Genomic DNA, 21,910 nt, shown 5'->3' with positions numbered 1-21,910 from the left:
AGTCACATATATTGTGTCTACATATATCCGTATACTGGCACAACATTTAACATATTGCATTTGCAACATTATTGAAGATGATCTTTATTTGCTGAATGAGAAGCTGGCAATTCTACCCATATTACTATATATTTTATTTGTATCCCATATGAGGTTAAATTAAATTTACATGCTGAACTGTTCTTTTCAACTGTAGTATTGCCTGTAATGTAAATGTAGTAGGAACATGACACTACCCACCTACTGTAAATCCATTACAAGTCACCTACTCTAGAAATGCATTTGGCCAGTGAAGCATACCTCTGTGGGAGGAAAGAGGAAAATACTAAATAGAATAATCCCAAATGGAAAGTAAGCTCTTTCTTTTATAATGGAGTATCCATTACAAATGCAAGCAAATCTCACACTGTCATCACACTGTATTCCCAACCTCGCCTGATAGGAAGCTTTCAGGATGCTTTGAACTTCTTCCTCACCTCTCTCACGGGGCATAGCACCATTAATATTATTACTTAGTGCCTTCAATATCAAATTACAGGATCCACATTTTGCTTGATTCCTTCCATTATTTGACTCCTAACTGCACTCTGGTTCACCACCTCCTTAGCCCAGGGGCTAACCTCTTGATCTCCCACAGATGTTCCCTTAAAACTACCTGTTGATGCTGCTACACTACCTTGCTATCCACACTATCTGACTAACTTGACTCAGTCTTCTCTCTAATCTCCTGACCTCTAAAGATGACCTAATTACTGTACTCTGCAGAAATAAAAATGTAAAGAATCAGACCTGCCCACTGCTTACCAGTGTCTTCACTTCAAGTTATTTACTACATTCAGTTTTCTACTTAATCTACCCCCCGTCGCATATTTTACACCCCCTCTACCTATTATAAATCTCAAGTTTCTGATATCAATATTACCCCTTAGGACATAATATTTTCACAGCTCCTGCTCCCACTGCAATACTTTCTTTCTTTTTTTGCAATACTCTGCAAGTGTTTGTGCAAGTCTTTTTCAGAATTTTTGGCAATTTCCAACACTGATCCTATGCAGTTCAGGACATGCAAGTGTCCAACTACCTGCCCACTAGACCTCATCCCCGCTGCCCTACAGCAGTCCTCCACTCCTGCAGTTTTGCCCCTGATCTTCTTCCAAATCTAACCTCAGCTGTAGAATACACATTGGGTCAGCAAAGTTGAAATTTCATTAAATGTATCAATATACCCTCAAATCCGTTTGCTATTTATCCTCAATCTCCCTCTTGCACATATTATAACACTTAATGCTATGATGTTGATTTATATAATTTTTCTATTATTGGGTGCATTAAAGTGCAAAACAGTGACACCCTCAGAATTTAAAAAGGAACTTCAGTAAGGCAAGACTTCTGCCTGCTTCACTAGACAATGTACATCAATACATAACTATAAAATTTGATTGCACAGTTATGGATTATGACACGTTTTTCAACCCACCCATGAATCAGTCTTCACAATGTCTTTCCAATCATGCATGCTATTTTGCGTGTTCTCATCCTGATAATTGACATAATATCTAACTATTCAGAACAAGAGTTCAGCTGTCCAGCAAGATAGCTATCCATATGTACATTTTCATCGCCAAGTTTCCTTGTTGGGTAGTAGAGGAGAGTTATTTACTGTTATAGAGAGCAAGAATGATTATTGGGGTAGTGATCTGTATATAGGAATTTTTATGGATGTGGCATTGTCAGTGGTGATTTGTATATGAATTGTAAAAAAAAAAAGATTAATGTTGTAGTGTTAGCCAATGTTTTTCCATAAAACCAAGACCTCAGTTATCCAGCTAACTAACTAGCTAATGTTAGCCTAAACAAGCTCATTTTTCTTGTTACGTTAGCTTTTGGCATTGAATTTGCATTTGGAAGAAAATGGAATCTGTGGATGCAAACATCCTGGATAGGATTTGGCAGGATTCTTTTCTGTCTTTAAATTATGAAGAAAGACTGCAAGTGAAGGCACAGGGGAGACTGATGCCTCCTATCATTTTGGTCCAGCGAGGGGGATCGGTTAAGTCAGAGTTTTAAAAACGCTTCGTCCGACAAGGTTAGCTAACAGAGAGCTTGCTGATGAATTTCATGTATTGCTAATCACGTGTGTTGTTTATATGTGTTGCTGCAGGAGATAGATGTTCAAAGTTTGCAAGAGATGACTTAGATTTGATGATCTTCATAATTTCAACAAGTCTGTTAAGATTCATGCAAAATTGAAGGAGCATGTCAGTGCAACCGAGTCTTGTAAGAATGTATTGTTTGACTGATGAAGGTGCATGTGGTTTATATTTAGAGTCATGCCTGTTTAAGTAACATTTGTGCACAAGCAAATAAATAAAAGGAAATCTAGCTTTCGGTTAGGATGTGTGATATTACCTATTGAACTACACACAGATTTGGAAAAATATCTAGCATAACTGGGGAATTTGAGTTTGCTGCCATCTACACTTTCTAAAGTTTGGATTGTGTCACATATTGTGGGACAAATATTTCAATCTCTGTGGGCAATCTCAATGCCTTCATAGCAACAGTAGCACACCTGTTGCTATGAAGGCATTTCCACATCACATTGCTGAACAATGTGACAATGTGTCACTAGCAGTCTGTTTTCAAACAAGCTGTTAGGAAGAAAGACACCACACCATGTAAGGAATAAGGCCCAATATTTTGACCACACCAAGTATACGTATACAGATGTTTAGATTGATGGCACAGATCAGTCCCATTAGTTTTATAGCTCATATGATAATCCAACAATTGCACTGCGGGTATCTAAGGTTTCCTTAAGGTGAAAACTAAAAATGAATACAGAAATAATCATTGTATACCCTTAATCTTCTGACTAAAAAATAGACTGAATCAAATCTGAGTTGCGACATGAGACCTGTGAAATACATGAGTAAAAAAAATCACAATGACTCCATGTTGTGCCAAACATCCATTTCAAAGGAAAATGGCCTTAATTCAGTCTACTATATTCACCCTTTTCCCAAGTTAACCAAGTTCAGCAATCACAAAATTTAATTGAAACATTTAATGTCTGCATGTGTTTGAAATCCAAGGCTAAGAACAGATGTTAATTGATGAATCCAGGACAATGCAGTAATCATCCTCTTTTGTGGAAAGTTGAATATTTTTGTGTTAGATATGAGTCAAATCATATTCCTGCAAAGCATGAGCAGCATGTGAAGAAAAAGAAAAAAATATAACTGGGCTAAAAATTTGTATTTGTCCTTTAATGCCAACACAACACCAAACATGTCATCTTTTCACAACCCTCTTGGTTCTATATTTATGCAAATTTCTGTATTTAAACCAATGTTTGTGTATTTATGCACTACAGTAAATATTCCTCACATTCCTAATATTGCCCCCTTATAATTCAGTTGATAAATCAGCTTGAAAAGGTACTTACAATTTTAACATTATTAGAGCATCTATTAAAAATATCATGCATATTATTTGTCTTTTCTTTCAAATTAAATTTCTGCTGTATCTGAAAGTTCCTAAAGAACCTGCATTTAGAACACCTCAAAGATTAAAAATAGTTCATAGTAATATGGCAGTTGCAATTCACATTGAGGATGGCATGGCATGTCTTGAGAAATTCTGCTGGTCTACAGGAATCAGAGCACTTGGCAGACTAAGAGCAAGAACACAGACTTACCAGTGCAGAAAATGGTATTACTCAACAGGGAGCCAAAATGAGACCTGGTGTGGCACCATTGAGTTATCATCAGGGATCTTTATGGTAGCATTTTCAAAGTAGAGTAAAAGGCAGAGAAGACTCAGGAGAACTATCAGTGAGATGTCATGAAAAAATATTTCAGATATATCGTGAACATAATGAAAGCATGCATACTGGGGAGGCGGTGGAAAGGCAGTCGCAATGTAAAAATAGACGTTTCCTTTAATATTTTCACCAAAATAGATCCGTTTTAGTGGTATCTAATGGTTAAATACCTGCCAACTAAGTAGACTTCTTCGGATGATGCTAAGTTGAAATGTCTTATTTAATAAAACATGCTTTTTGTTGTATGAGTGCTCCAGTCAACTTTGGGTAGTCTCTCTAAAGAGCACGGGTATATATTTTTGTTACTATTTAATCACTGTCTACACATACAATATATAGTTTATATTTTGATGAGCGATGTTATACGTTCGATGACGTACATTTGATGACCTACAACATAAGTAGTAGCACTTTCATTTTTTGCACACCATCACTAACCATACAGAAAAGGAACAGAATGTAATACAGTGAAAGCAAAATGAATGAAACTAGAATTGAGAAACCAACTAGCTAATGGTTCAAATCAGTAAAGTGAGTAAAAGTGGAGACATCATCCTATTGCCTGACTTGAATGGATGCTGCAAAGGTGACTTCAACCCCATGCAGTGTAATATGATCCCCTTGCATGCATTTTCTCAAAAAATAATTAACCTCTTCAAGATGTTTATGGAATTCTAAAAATTAAGCTTGGATAGTGGAATTTATGAAACATTTAAATTGCAGCTGAATACTGCTATTCAGTCTGGCAGGATTTGGAGTGACAGAAATGTTTCTATACATATTGTGGTGCCAGGAAGGGAATTATGGTGCTGCACACCAGGGGGCAGCACTGGTTCTTCATGCAAGTGTGGCCACAGCTGTGGTTCATTGCAATCACATCAGCTGTGGCCTATTACCTCATTATAGGCTCTATAAGTGGCCTGGCTCTGAACCCTAGAAAAGATGTGTTTGGGAACTGGGGAATGCATGGTGTGGTGTGTGCATCCCATTTTTATTTTGGTTTTGGTTGCCAAATTGGCTATTATTTCATTATTGAAACTTTCCATTGTTTGGGTGTTTTTGGGTGAATAAAAGGAAGTAAGCCAATTTTTGTTTTATCCTGTCTGTTTGTCACGTGGGCAGTGACCACCTCCAGCCCCATCTCATAATATATAAGAACACCAAGGGCCAGATTTACATAGGATGACATTGACCAGCATTACAACATAATTAAATAGGACACTGTTTCTATTGAGCTGGGCATTTGCTAACTGTGATTGCATAAATCAGTGGTCTCCAACCCTGGTCCTGGAGAGCTACAGGGTCTACTGGTTTTCATAGTGACTCTGCACTTCATGAATCAATTAGAGCAGTTGATTACACAGTTAACTCAACTCACCTGGTGTCTTGGGTCTCAATTGGGTGCTGATTTTTAGGTGAGAACAAAAAACAGCAGACCCTGTAGCTCTCCAGGACCAGGGTTGGAGACCACTGGCATAAATTAACACATTTTCTCATTTTGTTCATTTCAATAGTATTACCTCAGAACTTTTGAGTGTAAATGTACATTTTTCAATCTGCAATTAAAGGTTTTGGTACAGGATTCCTCCTTCCTAGGTACCATCTCTCAATTTCAGGAAGACATTGCATCAGTGCTGTGTTAACACGATGCAGGTCTGGCTCCTAATTGCATTGCAAATGGCAATGAGCCAAGTGATTTATCTCAGTCTTTAATTTGATCAGTTCAAAAATGTTTACCTCTCTTTATGTAATCATTTGCCAACTAGCACAATATGGGAATTTTATTCTTCATGGCATCCATAGCTATTTCTGACATAATGCTTAAGAGGGTAAATAAGTTTAATTAAGACAAATGGACACCTTGATAAAATAATGCGATTGCAAATAGAGTGGAACAAAAAACCAGTATACACAGGGGTCACCCAGGATTGCGTTTGAAAACTGCTGTTGAAGATGATCACTGAAAAGGAGGTGACACCAATAGAATACAATAATGATTGATTCATCAATAAGAGTCAAACTGCCCAACACTACAGATATGCATATTAAGCATTCACTCCAAACATGTTTTTGTAGTCCTACATCTAGAACTGAAATAACGCATGTATTGAGACAAATTCAATGCAAATTTTGCATTTATCTTGTCATTTTTTGTGCAAGGAGGATGCTTCTGCTCTGGAGAATTATACAAAGAGCTGTATTCCTACTGATCGGCAGACTGCTGGTTTTGGGTAGCTGTTAATGCCATCATTCGGGATTGTTAATTTTGATATTGCTGCTTGTAACTACTGCTGTAATTTCAGTCCTGGTGGTGTAAAGACTTGATGCTATTTTGCTACATGTTGTGCTTGCATATTTGTGGAGATTGTCTTTTGTAGTATTTTGCATGTTACTGTTGTAGGGGAAATACATCTAATTATAAAATAATGAGGATAGCTAATTAAAATGTGTATATTTTAACAGTCCACACACATAGTTCTATTTTGACCGTTGTTAAGCAAGAACAATCAACCAAAGTTTTGCTTGACAAGGCTAAAATAATATTCTCAAAGGACCATAGAAGAATATTTCAATTTCAGCTGATTAAATCAATAAAAATCAATAAAGGTAAAAGTAACTAATACAATCATTGTTGGTAACCGTTGTATAAGATAATTAGCCGTGTAATAAGCGGGATAATCCTCTCTGAGGTGGCCAGCTATCGTTCTTCACCTGCATTCCAGTCATTATTTCCTAATAGCTGACCACCTCGGAGGGAATTATCTCTTGTGTAATTCTGTTTATCTGGACCTTGTGCATCCTTGTGTGGTTAGCCTAGCCTGAAGGGTTGTGACAAATGGTCTTGTGGTTGGTGCTCAGCAGTTGAATGTCAAACTATTTATGTTATATTAATAAACTGAATTTGGAATAAAGTTGGCCTCCTGTGGGTTGATCTCTGGTGTTGGCTCCCCTCCAGTGTCCAAATCTTTCCTGTGTATCTGACACTTGTCCGGTCGAGGGCATTCCAACAACGTGGGGGAGTGCCGGCCCCAACTGACAGGCAGAGCTGCTTCCCATTGCTATTAAAAATGATGTAAAACATCATATTTACTATGCGTACATTCTGGACCATGGTCATCAGAAATCCAGCGGAAGTGAAGATGGGTAAATTTTATGCATGACACTGTCAAACATATTTGTCATCCCTATAGACATAGTGGCATTATCACTTATCATTATAGTGACATTAAATGGTGATTTCCTGCTTGGCCAAAAGATGGAACTGCAAATTTTACGTGCTTCTTGGTGAGAAATCGCTCTGTCTTTTTCTCCTAACAATGTTGTGTTTGTGAGTGACCACTGTTTTCAGTATAGATGACTGCACATATTTCACAACTGAATAGATTTACTATGCATTTTCATAGAGCAGATATACTAACTGCAGTCAAACTACAGTATCTACTGTACAGTAAATTAAGCTCACTTATCTCCTTATTACTAAATACAAGTTAATCTGCTTTGAGCATTATGGGGTTTTACTTGTGAGTGTCGAGTACCGAAGACAGATCAGTAGCTAAGTTATGGCTAAAGGCAATAAAAATCAAAATGTTTGACTTCTAAACTCTGAATTTGACTTCAAAGTCAGAAATGTCGACTTTTAAACTTGAAACTAAAAACATTTAACTTTTAAATGTAAAACTTTCAGGATTAAAGTTGAATGTTCTGTCTCTTAAAGTTGAAACAGTTTTAGTTATATTTCTCTACATGGCCCTAATGTTTCCATACAAAATAACCACGGGTAGAATAGACTATTTATGAGGCGTCTGCCAGTCATGCTCACCCCTATACGGAGGAGGGCCATGGCTTGATCCCCATGCCTGAACGAGTGCACTGTTCTTAACTGACCCAGCCATCTCCAAGCCAAAACCTCCAGGTTGTCAGCCACCTCACAGAAATAAGACCTCAAAGCCCGTTAAACACCTGCTGTTGCTATGCCATCTGCCCTAACGGGCTCGCACTGGCCTTGCCGGAATGGACCCGGGTGGATGTTATAAGATCCAGCACATTGTGTTCTGGGCCACTGACTGCCAATCACCCTGCGTAATGCATGGCTCTCTAGTCTTTGATCTATCTCCTATCATGAGTTGTCCAAGTAGGCCCCTCTGTGGCAAATTCTCCTAACAGTGCAATAAAAGGAGGAACGTAAATGAATGAAAACAGTGTTTAGGGGGAAATAGATTTACCCACTTCTCCCCACCACGTCTTTCTGTCAAAAGCATTTCACATTATTTCTAAACTATGATTCAAAAGCATTTAAAACACAATTTGTGCACAAATCAGCCAAATACAATTGGATTTGTGTGCATACACACACACACACACACACACAGTGACTCATTGCAACTTACATTTTGTACATTTTTAGATGAGGATTTTGCTGTTTCAGTCTTTATGAATACATACATATTTCTGTGACTAAACTATAATTATCATTTTAAACAAAACCCTTAAATCACTTAACAGCAATTAAAATGCTGCAATCATACTGATAAGTGTCAAATTGAGCATGAAACAATTTCAGGATCCTTGAATAAGCACAGAAGAAAAAAAGAATCACCCTACAAGGAATGCAGGAATGCCCTCACATTCAAAACGATCTGTGTCAAAAGGTCAACTACTTCAAAGTTTAACACAGAGAAAGGAAGACTATCTGATGGAATTGCACAGGAAGCTATTCAATATTGTAAAAGGTTCAAATTTTGAAGTTGGAATTTGGAAGAGAGAATAAACTACAATGGATCAGAGCTGACAATATACAATAAAAAGAACATACTGTACATGCATTGGGCTCTAAGCCTTCATTTAATGGAACAATGAACTTATTAAATACTATCATTTATATTTTATTTTAACCTTTATATAAAGTAGGTTGACTGAGCATGCATGTTCTTTTACAGCAAATGCCTATTATCACCCCCCCCCCCCCCCCCAATTACCCTAACCTACATTTCTTTGGATGCAGTGGCATTACCCTCAAGTACAGTTTAGCAATTTGATTGATGTTTTTAGCCAAAACAGATTACAAACGGAGCACATAATATTGTAAACCGGGACTAGAGCTAGAGAAAAGTTACAATAAAATCAGCACTGTCATTGAGGTGCATACCTCTGCACGTTAAAGGCTAAATACCAAGATCTGTTAAAGGAATAGAACAGTGTTAAAAAATAAATATATATATAAACATTTCTGAACATAATTTGTTTCTTGTTTGATAGAAACATTGACCTTTCTAGGTTTTCAGATGTTTGTGGAAACAGCCAGTGAATCTGCCTTCCTGACTGATTGGGGAAGGTTGTTCAGCTACCCGCGAAGAAGGGTAAAGAGCTGGGGTCACAAGGAGAGGCTTCCACGTGCTGTAGTGACAAGACAGCCAGTTGGTACAAGTAGGCTGAGCAGGAAATTTCTGGTTAGAAAGTATGGCATAATCATTGCCTGAAAGTAGGATGGGGCAATGCGACTTACAGCTGGGTATGCCGGTGCACATGTACATGATTTAAATTGGATACCCTAACCTACATTTCTTTGGATGCAGTGGCATTACCCTCAAGTACAGTTTAGCAATTTGTGGCTCTCAGAAGCCACAGAAAGGCAGCAAGAAGAGACGAGAGTAAATTTAGGAAGGATATACTGACTGGTTGGCTCGACCATTCAAATAGCTGTCTTAGGGTAACTTTCAGTGTTCATAAAGTTGTGGGGCATGGTGAAAGTACACTAGCTGCATGGCACAACAGGTATTATATTCCATTCAACAACAACAACAAAAATAAAATAAAATAATTAAAAAAAAAAAAAAAAAAAAAAAAATATATATATATATATATATATATATATATCAGCCATACTCAAATAAATGATTTGCTTAACCAATTTTTAAATTAAATTTACAATGCTTTGGTTATTCTGTCAAATGCTGTCCTATATCTATATGTACTATACCACAATGCCATGCTTAGTATTAACAATTATCCTGTTATGTCTAAGAATCTATTATTATTATTATTATTACCACTTTGCAATTACAGTATTTACTATTTTAATGTGACACAGACACATTACATTAAAATGTCAAGGATGACATTCTCTTCAAGTGCTTACATTGAAAAAGGACACATGAATTAGCATCATCTTGGAATACTACTTGATTACTTTAATACTGTTTTTATATATGTAACTTGTACCTCCTTGCCAAAAAATGTCGAAAGTGCTATGTATACCAAGACAGTTTGCCTCCACACAAACTCGTTCTGGAAGGTCACCTAGTCCTTCACATCCTCCAGTTAATTTTCACATCCAGCAAACAGTTGAAATTCAAAGAGAGAAGGAATGATTTAATGTGAAGATGGAAGAGAAGAAATGATTTAATGAGAAAATGGGATGTTTAACAAATTCAGTTCCTTCAAATAAAGAACTAAGACAAATGACGATAATAACCTTACAGCCTCTGGCCATAATGAAACCTTGAAGACTGATACTGAGCTCAAAATGTCGACGGGAATGTTTTTTTTTTTTCTTCTCTTTTTTTTAACCAGGCCCCCTATCTCGGAGATAGTTAAGTTGGAGGTACTACAACATTTGTTACAGTAAAACATTCAAATGTAGGCTGTGTCCATCTGTTTGGGCAGCTTATACTATGTTTCCCCTGTTCATTACAATTAGTGCATGCGCCCCCAAACGGCAGAGGTTTCTCTTCATGCTGCCAATCACAACCTTCCGCGTCGGTTCTATTATAATAACTTGCTATTGTTGTATCCAAATGAACGGCCATGATATTGCAATGGACAACCGTGCAACTCATTTAGAAACATGTAGCCTAAGTTCAGCGGTCCTGTTCCACGTTTGTTGGTTACACTGAACGCAGTGATAAAAGCCTAACTTGCAACGAATAACTGACAAAAATTCGGGGGAAATAACGGCACCTAGAATGGAATGGCAACTTGCTAATCATCCTAACGGGAACAGCTAAAGTGCAACAGCACTGCAGGGCAGGTCAAAGACAAGGCAACCGCTCTCTTACCGTATCTGAATACCAATAGTGAATAAGTGAACTTATTACCTGTCCTGAATGTAAATATACCAAATATTATTTCCGTTCTGCCTCGAATTGTCACGTTTAGAAAGCTGAACCCCGAACAAAATAATGTCTGTAACATGTTAAAAATAGCGCTAGTTTAACGCATGCATATTTTGTACCTTTTTTTCTTGTTTCACATTTCTATACGCCGAACGTTATCTTCAGCCAGTGTCACATTTGATTTAGAAGCATTTCGTCGTTTTGATTTACAACAGTGTCAGGGCGGAACTTGCAAAGCAAAGCGTCCTTTGCTTTTGTAGCTGCAGCTTGGGAGCCGTTCATGGGTCCCTCTGCTAAACGAACTCATGCTGCAGTGAAAATCATGCAGATAATTGTCGTCACAAAGCTGTTTTGTTGCCCCTGCTTTTGCTATTTTTTTGCTTTTGCATGTTATTTCACACGAGCGGTGTACTTTCGCTAAAAACTGTGAATGCAGCAACGAGATATAAACACAGAGAAGAAGAAGAAACCCAAGGTTTTGTGATGAGTGTGTGAAAAAAAAAAATCTGCCGGTCTCGTCTATCTGCTCAGTTTTTCATTCGGTCATTCCAGAACCACGAGGAGCAGACAGCGACTACTCGCTCCAAGAGAGGAAAATGTGAATCTTGACGCCTGGATTGTACTGCATGTGGACGGTGGGGGGAAAGCCTGTATCGTGTAAGATAAAGGAATTCGTACAACTACAGCAAAGCTGCTCATTTCAGTTTGTGGTATTTCAACATTTTCGCCTCCTGCCCTTCGTTCGTGGAAGCTGTGGGAAGGAGTGATTCAAGGATTCTGTAATTTCGCAAATATTTTAAAAACGATTCTGAATTAACAATTTCAAGAAGTTGGATTGAATGGATTGATGAAGCTTGTGGGAGCTATATTTCATTACCACCTGTTACGAGAATACCAGGTAAGCCTTATCGCTAGTTCTAATTCAGTAACTCAAGTGGTCATAGGCTAGCCTTAACGCAGTATGTTTATAATATAGATGTTTGCTCTAAACACTATCTTGGTAGGTTGCAACACAGCAAGAATCTGAAGATTGGTAATTCCGTAGGGTACTGCTTTATAAAACGCCCATAGTGTAGACAAATACATTCTCAAAACATGGGCTTCGGAGGTTCTAAAGGCTACTGTATACTAGTAACAATTTGAAATGGCATTTAAGAGCACGTTATGCGTGTAAGTAGCCTACTAACACACGTAGCCACTAAATTGTATGAAATGTATTTGCATCTGAAGCATAATGCACAGCAAACCAGAAACTGCGAAAATAGAAGCCACGACAAAAGCAAATCATGCAAACATGACTGTGGAAATATAAACGAAAGCTAAAATGAATTATGTTACTGAGTTATGGCACTTGTCCAAAGACCTCAGCAAGTAGGCTAACGCTACTGTGTCATTAATTGAACCCATTCGATAGAGGCTGATATTGCTATACTTTTTGCCAATAACTGACACGACTTGCATACGCTGTGTTGCCAGTATGTCAAGTATTTTTTAAACCAATAATCACTTCAGTGAAAAAAAACAACTAATAAAGACATGGTAAGGTCCTCTCAAAAATTCTATAGTATAGGCAAATATTTAACCCTTAAGGAAGAATGTTCTCGGACCGCCTACCTTGTTGCAATTAAAGGGAAAAGCGATTTAGATTTAGTCATTTTTGTCATTACCAGTTAATTTACGTACATTCCCTAGTTGGAGTAGGCTACTTGACGTTTCACATGGAGCGCCTGCTGTACAAAAAAAAAAAAAGTCCGGAAAAACGTGCCAGTTAATTTCAATAGGCTCTATAAAGGCTCTCTTGAAGTGTAATTTAAAGTAACATAACCCCAGAGGTCTGTTTCAAATCAGTATCCTTTTCAATGTAATTTCTAAATTCTCTCTCTCTCAATGCCTTCTTAAAACACGAAAAAAATCTATTTAATTGCCCGTATAATATAATTGCTCAGTTCGCCAAGGAAGTCATTTATCATGCTGCCAGCTCTCTTAAAATCTAAATATTTAAATGTATAGCTCCACAAACAGCCGTCAGAACTACCTTAAAAAGAGCAAAATTGAGAAATTATCGTTTACCCTTGATGAATACTCTTCATTTGCTGAGACAAGTTCTGTTTGCGTTCAGTTAGATTGCAGTGCATTTAATAAAAGGAATGAGTAATACAAGGAAAAAGGCAGCAGTAGTACATTAGTACCATAGTACATTTTCGAAATGTCAAATACATGCACATACAATGTCATGTTGTCTTTAAACATATACACAATTCAATAAAAGCTGTGCTCTTTTCAGTATGAGAGGCAATACGATGTCATGCTCACAGTTTTTTATTGCTACTGTTAGTGACACTGGCATAAACATAACTTTAGTTTTTGACATATTCTTAATCCAAGAATAGTCATATTAAAAAATAAAAAATTAAAATAAATAAATAAATAAATAGACAATCGTCAGACATCCAGGGAGATAATTAATAATTGCTCCCAGGCTGAAATGTATGAATTAGAGGCATGTCATGAAAGTATCAGCCATCTCCTGCTTTTGTTTTTTATTTGAGTACATCTAATGTGGTAGCCCTACACTTGTACCCTTCATGAAATCACTTTCTTCACATAATCATAATAGTTTAGGTCTTACTGTTAAAATGCAATAAGATACTGAGGCTCCAAAGTTTATGCTGGCACAAATTATTAGGCATATATATATATATATATATATATATATATATATATATATATATATATATATATATATAACACAATCACATCATAACTACAGTAGCAAAGTTTTATCACTTATTATGAATAACCAAGGGGAGTGAAGTTACCGAATGTACCACCCCCCCAAAAAAAAAACCAAAAAAAACTGATGCATATAAATTTCATCACAAATGTATTAGCAGTTATGATGTATTTATGTTACCCACAAAAACTACATTAAATTAAAGCATAGATTGTTTCATTGTTTTACCCTCCAATGAAATAGATGAGACGATATAAATTCACATTTTCCATAAATACAGTTTTTTTATTATGTAGACCCTATGCCGGGCAAGAGATCCAGCAGATTGACTGGTTTTTGAGCAGCAGTTTTCAGTTTCAGTGCAATAAAAAAGTGATGACATGTCATTGATAATTTAATGTACTGTGGCCGCATCCCCCTTCCCTGGTCCCCATCCCCCGTCACACATCGACCCTTTGTTAGCCAAGTGTCAACCGTCATTGGCAAGAGACTCAGGCTTTGGGGAGAAGTGCTGATCAGGCACCCTACGGAAAGTAAAGTTTGAGTGCCTGCACACTACTCTCCTTGCCCTAAAGATGGCCTGTCCTCTGTTTTGTGGAATTGTAAAGACCCATCAGGTTCAGGGGCTTTCCCAAAACCTGTCAAATGGAAATGGCATAATAATAATAAAATCATAAAATGAGAAATGACAGGGGGGAGTGCCAACAGGTAAATGGCATTCAAAACCAAATTAAAATATCAATCAGTTTGTGTAATAAATCTCATTCCTATTCAGATAAATATATTATGTAGTAAGAAATGAAGTATACCAGCAGTCTGTGTACATTTGTTTATACCATGGTTAATTCAGTTACAAGCAATGAAAAATTGAAAAATGTAATGGCAAAGTATAGAATTGTCATGCTTCCTTACTGGAATTTTGCTTGGACAAGAAAACCACACCATAGAAAAAAATGTATTTGCCATATTATAGTATCCAGAGCATCCATTCTATGCTAAGCCTGGGAAGAAATATAAAGTGCTGTTATTATTACCACAATTGTGCACCAGGAAATGACATGGGGCCACACAGTGGTGCATATTTACACAGTGCATTATTCCACCTTATCGCAATTGTTCAACTGATTAGGTCTTTGTGTAGAATTCACATCTCTACAGTGGCGCCATAGCTACAGAATGAAGAGTCTTTATTACATGAGTAAAAAACATCAAGGAAGTGAACCCACAGAGCCACTGAATTTATTTTTAGAAGCAGCACATATCTATATCCTCAATCCTCAGTTGTGTTTTGCCTCTCCGAGTAGCTGGAGATGTTCTACATCTGTTCAGCAGTGAAACACCTTAATTCTGTGTGCTAAAAGGTTAGTTTTGATAAATGTTCAGGGCTGAAAATCCAGCGTGTAATAGCGTGAATTGTGCATATTTTATTAAATGTGTATATATGTCTGCAAAAGAGTGGGGAAATCCCGCTGGTACATTTAGGATGTAAACTCGTTTTCCTTAATAGCCTAATTATATAGTTGAAAATATAATTGTGAGCGCCGTTCTTTAGGCTGCATAGGTTATTTCCAAGGAAATGAGTGTAAGTGTGCTGACTGCTTTTGTGAAATTTGTAAAAAATTCTAGGCTACATTATTTAAAACAAACATTGAAGCCGGTTACCCACAGGCCACCGTAGGCTATGTACTGCAGGTATGACGGCAAAATAGTGCTTTAGAACGTAGACTGAAGCGTGTGCATGTAAGCTTGACAATACATTTCTCACAGAAATCGTAGCTTGTTGACTGTTTTAGCTTCATTGCAGTGGTGATCAAACTTACATGAAGCAAGTGCTAGTATGTTTGCCGTAGATCACAATTCTGAGACCTTATGATGTAGCTACATTTCCTCAAGCCAATAGCAAGAACCCATAAAATATATTTGTTAATGTTACCCCCCCCCCAAAAAAAAAAAAAAAAAAAAAAAGAATCCTTGATGATAATTATATGCCTTAGCATTTCACACAAGTTAATGCCCTGTGTGTGCAATCTGAAAGCATTTGTGATTCAAATTAAAGAATATACTTAGCATAGTATTTAAGACTTTACTGTATGGAAAAACTGGAGCCTCAGAAGAACACATTGTATACAAATGTGAAGGGCAAATATATTTCTCATGGTTTCTGGCTTTTACTTCTCTGTTGCTACCTGAGATTCCTCCCTTAAGCTGAAAAGGTTCAGCCTTCCCATTACAATATGAACCCACTTCATTTTCCCAGGTATTTGCTTTTCATTTGCTTTAATATTGTGCAGGTATAGCCTAATGAAAACATATAAAGATAAGCAAGGATAAACACTGCTGTACTCTCTCACATGTCCCTATCACTAATGTCATGTTATATTTTGGATTTAAACAATATATATGCATTTTGACTCACAGTGAAATTATCAGCAATCACAAATCTAACTTGCCAAATAGTGATTCTTGAAAGAATAACTATCACAGATTGTTCAAAGTCTTCTAGCTATTGCAGAAGACTTCACAAACGAAACTACTGAGGTTACACTGCAAACCATGGGGTAGCCGCAGATGGCCTGGTTACAGTTTTCTAATAAGTTCCTAAAACCTAAAAGCCTGGAAAAAGGCCAAAAGGTCTTGTGGACAGATGAGACCAAGATTCACTTGTATCAAAGTTATGGCAAGAGCAAAGTGTGGAGGCCAAGAGGAACTGTCCAAGATCCAAGGAACCACGCCCCTCCTCTGTGAAACATGGTGGGGCTGTTATGATTTGAGCATGTATAGCTGCTGATGTAACTGCTGATAGCAGTCACTTGAACGCACCTTGCACTGACCAATTCTATGGCAGCAAAACCAAAGAAGCCATGAAAAACCTTATTCCACAGCAACAAGGACAATTCCGAATGCTGGCAGACAGATTTTTTGAAAAGGCAGCATTGTATCTTGAGGCTAAATTTGAATGACCAAGTTATTACACACATTGGCTGTCTCTGTCTGGATGAAGGAAGCTCAGTACAGTGGTCTGAGCTTGAGCTTTTAGTGGAGAAACTAGCTCTGCTTTCACTGAAGACAAGCTGTACCAAGATGTAACCATTCTGAATGAGGTGATTGAAAGCATTCCCAAAGATATTGTCTCAGACAAGAAGTGGGCCTATTTTTTCAACAGGAAAAGTTTAGCCACTAGATCGTTCAAAGTTGTGTCATTTATGTTTTCTCTATACCAGTCAGCAATGCCTTCGCAGAGCATGTGTGTTTAGACATATGGAGCATGTGTGGTCCAAAAAGAGAAACAGACTGTCAGTTGCCATGGTTAACCCTGAGCTCCAGGTAAGATTGCACTTTAAATTGCCATGCACTGCGTTCAAGTCATTCACTGAGCGACAGAGACAGCTAATAGCTGCAGCAGTGGGAAATGCCGAATACAACTGGGAAAAGAGATATTGCAGATATGATAAGTCTAACTTGACTAGGCTGAAGATCATATATACTGTATACAGTGGGCCTATACTATCTTTATATAGGCATGCATTATCATTTCATAAAGTAGTCTACAGCCTTTTGTGGGGGTTTTCAATGCATTTTGGGCTGTCATTTTTTTTCTAGACCTGGAAGCCCTGTTCTCAAATTCTAAAGTGCAAAGGAAAAAGAATACACCGTCTAGTATTAAGTCAAAACTTACTGCTGTAAAAGATTCTAATCTACTCATTCTCCCATCACTATTGTAGAATGGTTGAGAGTTTGTTATGAAATATGTTGAAATTAGCAATGCTAGCTAACTAAGCTAAAATGATAGGAAACTATAACAAGGGTAAAAGATATTATACAAGTTACAGGGTTATTATCCTTACATACTTTATGCTTTGGGAAAGCTTATGTTTTGCACTAGATGAAGTTTTATTTGGTTAATTATTTTTTTTCAGTTGCAAGTTCTTAGCTTAGGGGCATGTAATGTGTTATTATAGTGCACATGTACATGCCATGCGTACAGTATTTCATGCATTAGCCACATGCACACAGGTTCTAGCCGGTGAGTGAAAATGGCTTTTATTTTGTTGGGTATAATTATTTCAATGCACAAAAAACAACAAAGCTAAATGTTACTTATAATATAGCAGCCCCTGTTGTATTTGTAATTGGCATATTCAGTGCCATATCTGATGTTATCTGAATGTGTGTCTGCAAAATGTAGCAGTGAAAAACATGCATGACAAATATTTAAATCTGCCAGTAATTGTATTTAACAGCATGTCTTATGAAATAGTCCTATGTCAGAAGTGTCAGAACCATACAGTAAGTCACCAAAAAGACTCAAATAAATAATTTAAAGTCAAGGTAAGTTTTTCCAGTTTCAGAAGAACACATGGTAAACTATTTTGTGGCATACTAACAAATGTGTTAATGTTTTTGTAATGTATTTGTCTTCATATATTTTGATACAATTGCAATTACAATTACTAGCTATGGTATTCACTGCTAAAATGAACTGCTTGGTTGTTTGATTTTCCTCAATGTTAAAAAATAGTTTGCTCTGATAATCCCAATAGACAGTAATATTTGACAGAAATGCTTGGAAGGGGAACAGTACAGTTTCTCACAGGTAGGGCCTTTTATTAATCAACAGTCTATGTGAGTGTTTGAATTATGGAAATCATAAAAAGTATAAGTCTCCTGGCTTGCTTCACTGAAGGTGATGTATGCATTCCCGAAAGAGGGCTGCAGGGGTGATGGAAGGAATCCTGTGGAAAGGGGTCTTATTTGGTCAGGACTCCATGCAAACACACGTAGGCGTGTTGCCCCACCCCTCTGTGTTGACAACCTGCAATTATGTAGAAACCAAAAGGGAATATTTAAATCTGCATGATCCTGCCTATTTATAAAACCTTCTTTCTAAATTGCCCATAAAACTGGAAAAAAAACAAGGTCACTGTGCCAACCAAAACCTGTATTTGTGGGACAAGTTGATTTTCTAATTAATTTTTACTCCTTGTCTTTGAATTGTTTCGATGGTATTTTAGAAATTATTCATGGTAACAACTATCTTTCACAATGTTTGCCGTGAATCTGCCAAAGCCTCTCTATCTACGAAATTAAAATGCACATGACCTTCTCTTCTATCAGTATCATTGAACAGCCTGGAGTCTTCTGCTACTCAACTTTGCATCATAGTCACGGTATCCTACACTGGAATTTCTGAACTTGCTCGTCCAATACTCTATATTGGCAGTCTGTTTTATGTGACATTGGCTGAACTACTGATGAATCTTTATACCACAACTGTTTGTTTATATTAAACAACATCCTGCTATGTAACTTGTTGGTTAGGGGTGCAACTAACGCAACCGACTGACTTGATTTAATGCATGTGAACAAAGGACTCTATTGTTCATTCCTGATTGTGGAATAATAGACCTCTGACTGAGACACCATCAAAGGTTTATTAATTTTTGCTTCCACACCAGATCATAATAAGTCCAGATCATAGGTCCATTAAAGGTCACAACATTACTTCTTTGGCATGTGGACATTACATCTGTTCACTTGATATAAAGAGATGATATAACAAGTGCTGAAACAAAATATCTATGTCAGAATGCTGAGGATGAGCACTTTCAGGTGGAATCTATGAGTCTGTCAAAACTGGTACAATAGTCATCAGATTGGTAATATAAGGTTTTATAAGTTATATTCATACATTTCATAACCATCTCACATTGTTTGGTGTAATTTGCACAGAATTTGCATTGGTGAAAAACAAATTATCACACTTGTTTTGTGAGCGTTTCCATGTCTTATATTTTATCCTTTTGTATCTATCATTAAATATTGAAAACCAGAGTGACACATTACATTATAATACAGTTTAAATATTGAATGAGTTTGTGATCAAAGCATGCTGTGCATCATGGTGTCACATACCCTGCTGCTTGGCTGGTTCAGGTACAACAGTTCTTTTGCTTCATAAACTGGAACACCTCAATAAATTACTCAAATCCTCAAATATGTGCTTGAGGATTTATGCAGCTCCCTTTAAGTAACACTAAATGAAGCACCTTTCTACCCCCACTGGAAACGGTTAGTATACCTGTCACAATGTGCCAGTTATGGGTGGAGCAAACCGCATTACTAAATGAGTTTAATTCATTCCAGGGGAGTGAGTGGTGTGATTAGTCAGAATAAGTGGCTGTGTGTCGTTGACCAGTTGACTTGATGATGCCATTTGTTGTTTTTTTGTTGTTGGTTTTTAAAGTGCCAAGGTAAAAAAGATCATACCAAGCAGACATAATAACAACCATGTTGAACATTCTGGTGAAAACACTACCACAAGGTTAAAAATCTTCCCTCACACTCAGTCAGTGGTTCCCAAACTTTTTAGACCTAAAGCACCCCTGTAAATAATATCCAATATTTCCAAGGCACCCCAAAATGACATTGCACAGACTTTGCAATGTGTAGAAAGTGTTGCAGTTTTCAGGACCATACTACTGTGCCTGATATGACTCAAAATTAGCAGTGCATCTCCTTAGTCTCTCTGCCAACTCATCTAATAGACTGTTTTCCGAAAGTGTCTTGTACAGCATACATAAAATGTGTTCATGGGAAATGACTGCATAGAATGTTTCTGATCTGTTATTCAGCGTATTTACGAGGGTGAATAATATTGTTATAATATCGTATTAGTAATCTACAGTAAGAGAAACTGAAGCAAACATGGGCAATTTAACCCCACCCTACCCTTGGTGGTTGTAGACAGATTATTTTCGACCTCTGTGGACTCCCAGTCAGTCAGCCTATGACATAGCCCGTGATCGAACTAGGACTATAGGGCCCAGCCTATGAGTAGCTTGTGAATTACTCAGTAGGAACTATAATTCTCTGATATTAAGTCGCATGGGGATAGTTCTTATAATATTTGCCAGCAGTGTAAGCAAAGTTGATGTTTTTTTCTTCTTTACTTTTCCATGATCATTGACAGTTTTAAGGACATAAATCTTGGACTGTCAGAATAAATTGCAATTTAATAAAAGTGCAATTTTATACATAACCTTGTAACTTCTCAAATCATTCCATTAAATTATTTTTCACATAATAATAAACATACTACTGCTACTACTACTATTTCTAATAATAATAATATGAATTATTATTATTATGATGATGATTATTATTAGTATTATTACACACTTTCTTAAACCCAAACTGTAATAAAAACATTCTCAATTAAAAATTAATTTCAAATATGGCCCCATGTGTGCAATGTTTCAACTCACATCATCTTAAACTGCTCTTCAAGTTACATTTGAGTTCTGTGGTGACATTTGAAAAACATTCATCAGAATTTTAGCAGGCACATGTGTCGCTATCATGACAGATGGACTTCTTTCCTCACAGCTAGGTCTCCATATTGATCTCACATGACTTGGATTGATTGAAACGTGTTTAAAATCCATCCTAGCACATCCTATTAAGCATTTACACTATACTGTGAATGCATTCCACATTTAAATTGTACCCATATTGCATTCTACATACTATATGATATCACAATATAAATAACAATTAGATCATTTAAAATTGCATGATTTTCTCCTATTGATCAGTGTGAACACTGCCATGTAATGGTGGGATTTCAAAACTTTTGGTTTTATTCCAAAGTCCCATAAAAATGACCTGTTTCTGAAGACCCCCAGCTCAGTTAATTGGTAAACTTGACACATTTTTCCAACATACACTACAGGCTACAATGCAGTATTTATTTGAAACCATCCTATCAGGGTGGCTTTAAATTAATAACCCCCCTCTAATGAGATTCTCCTTACTGCTGGATTTATTGACTGTAATTACCTTAAACCAAGGTTTATAGATAAAAAATGAGTTGCCTACTTAAACAATAAACCTAAAGTAATGCAAGTAATGATTCCAATCAATGAAGGATTAAACTATGTGCATTCCCAATGCCGTAATATATCAGAGGTTATATTGTACAAACTAAAAACCTTTATACCTATAATATAATGAATACATATCAGTAGTAGATTCCAGGGGTGTTATATCCAGTTCAAAATAGGAAATCGTATACAGTAGCACACAGCAGTAGCTAAATTTACTTGTTCCTTCTTATGAAAATTAAAATTTTAATGCAGTGACCTCCTCACATAGTCCTGTGCAGGTCATGGAATAAGCATGCAAGGAACTGGTCAAATAATAAGCTAATTAATGCATATTTCTTCCATCCGATGATCT

At 36.8% G+C, this 21,910-nt stretch overlaps 1 protein-coding gene across 1 annotated transcript in view; it reads left to right on the top strand.

The window, feature by feature from the left end:
- Nucleotides 1–10,367: 10,367 nt before the first annotated feature.
- The window catches only part of sntg1 (syntrophin, gamma 1), a 139,034-nt gene continuing 127,491 nt past the window's right edge, over nt 10,368–21,910 (top strand). Inside the window, exon 1 of the mRNA XM_064347057.1 lies at nt 10,368–11,836. The gene's annotated coding sequence lies outside the window, so the exon portion shown is untranslated. The remainder of the gene's footprint in view (nt 11,837–21,910) is intronic.

This window comes from Anguilla rostrata, chromosome 8 (assembly GCF_018555375.3).
Source record: "Anguilla rostrata isolate EN2019 chromosome 8, ASM1855537v3, whole genome shotgun sequence".
Lineage (NCBI taxonomy): Eukaryota > Metazoa > Chordata > Actinopteri > Anguilliformes > Anguillidae > Anguilla > Anguilla rostrata.
The sequence above is the reverse complement of the archived record's forward strand: the minus strand, read 5'-3'. Positions and strand labels throughout refer to the sequence as shown.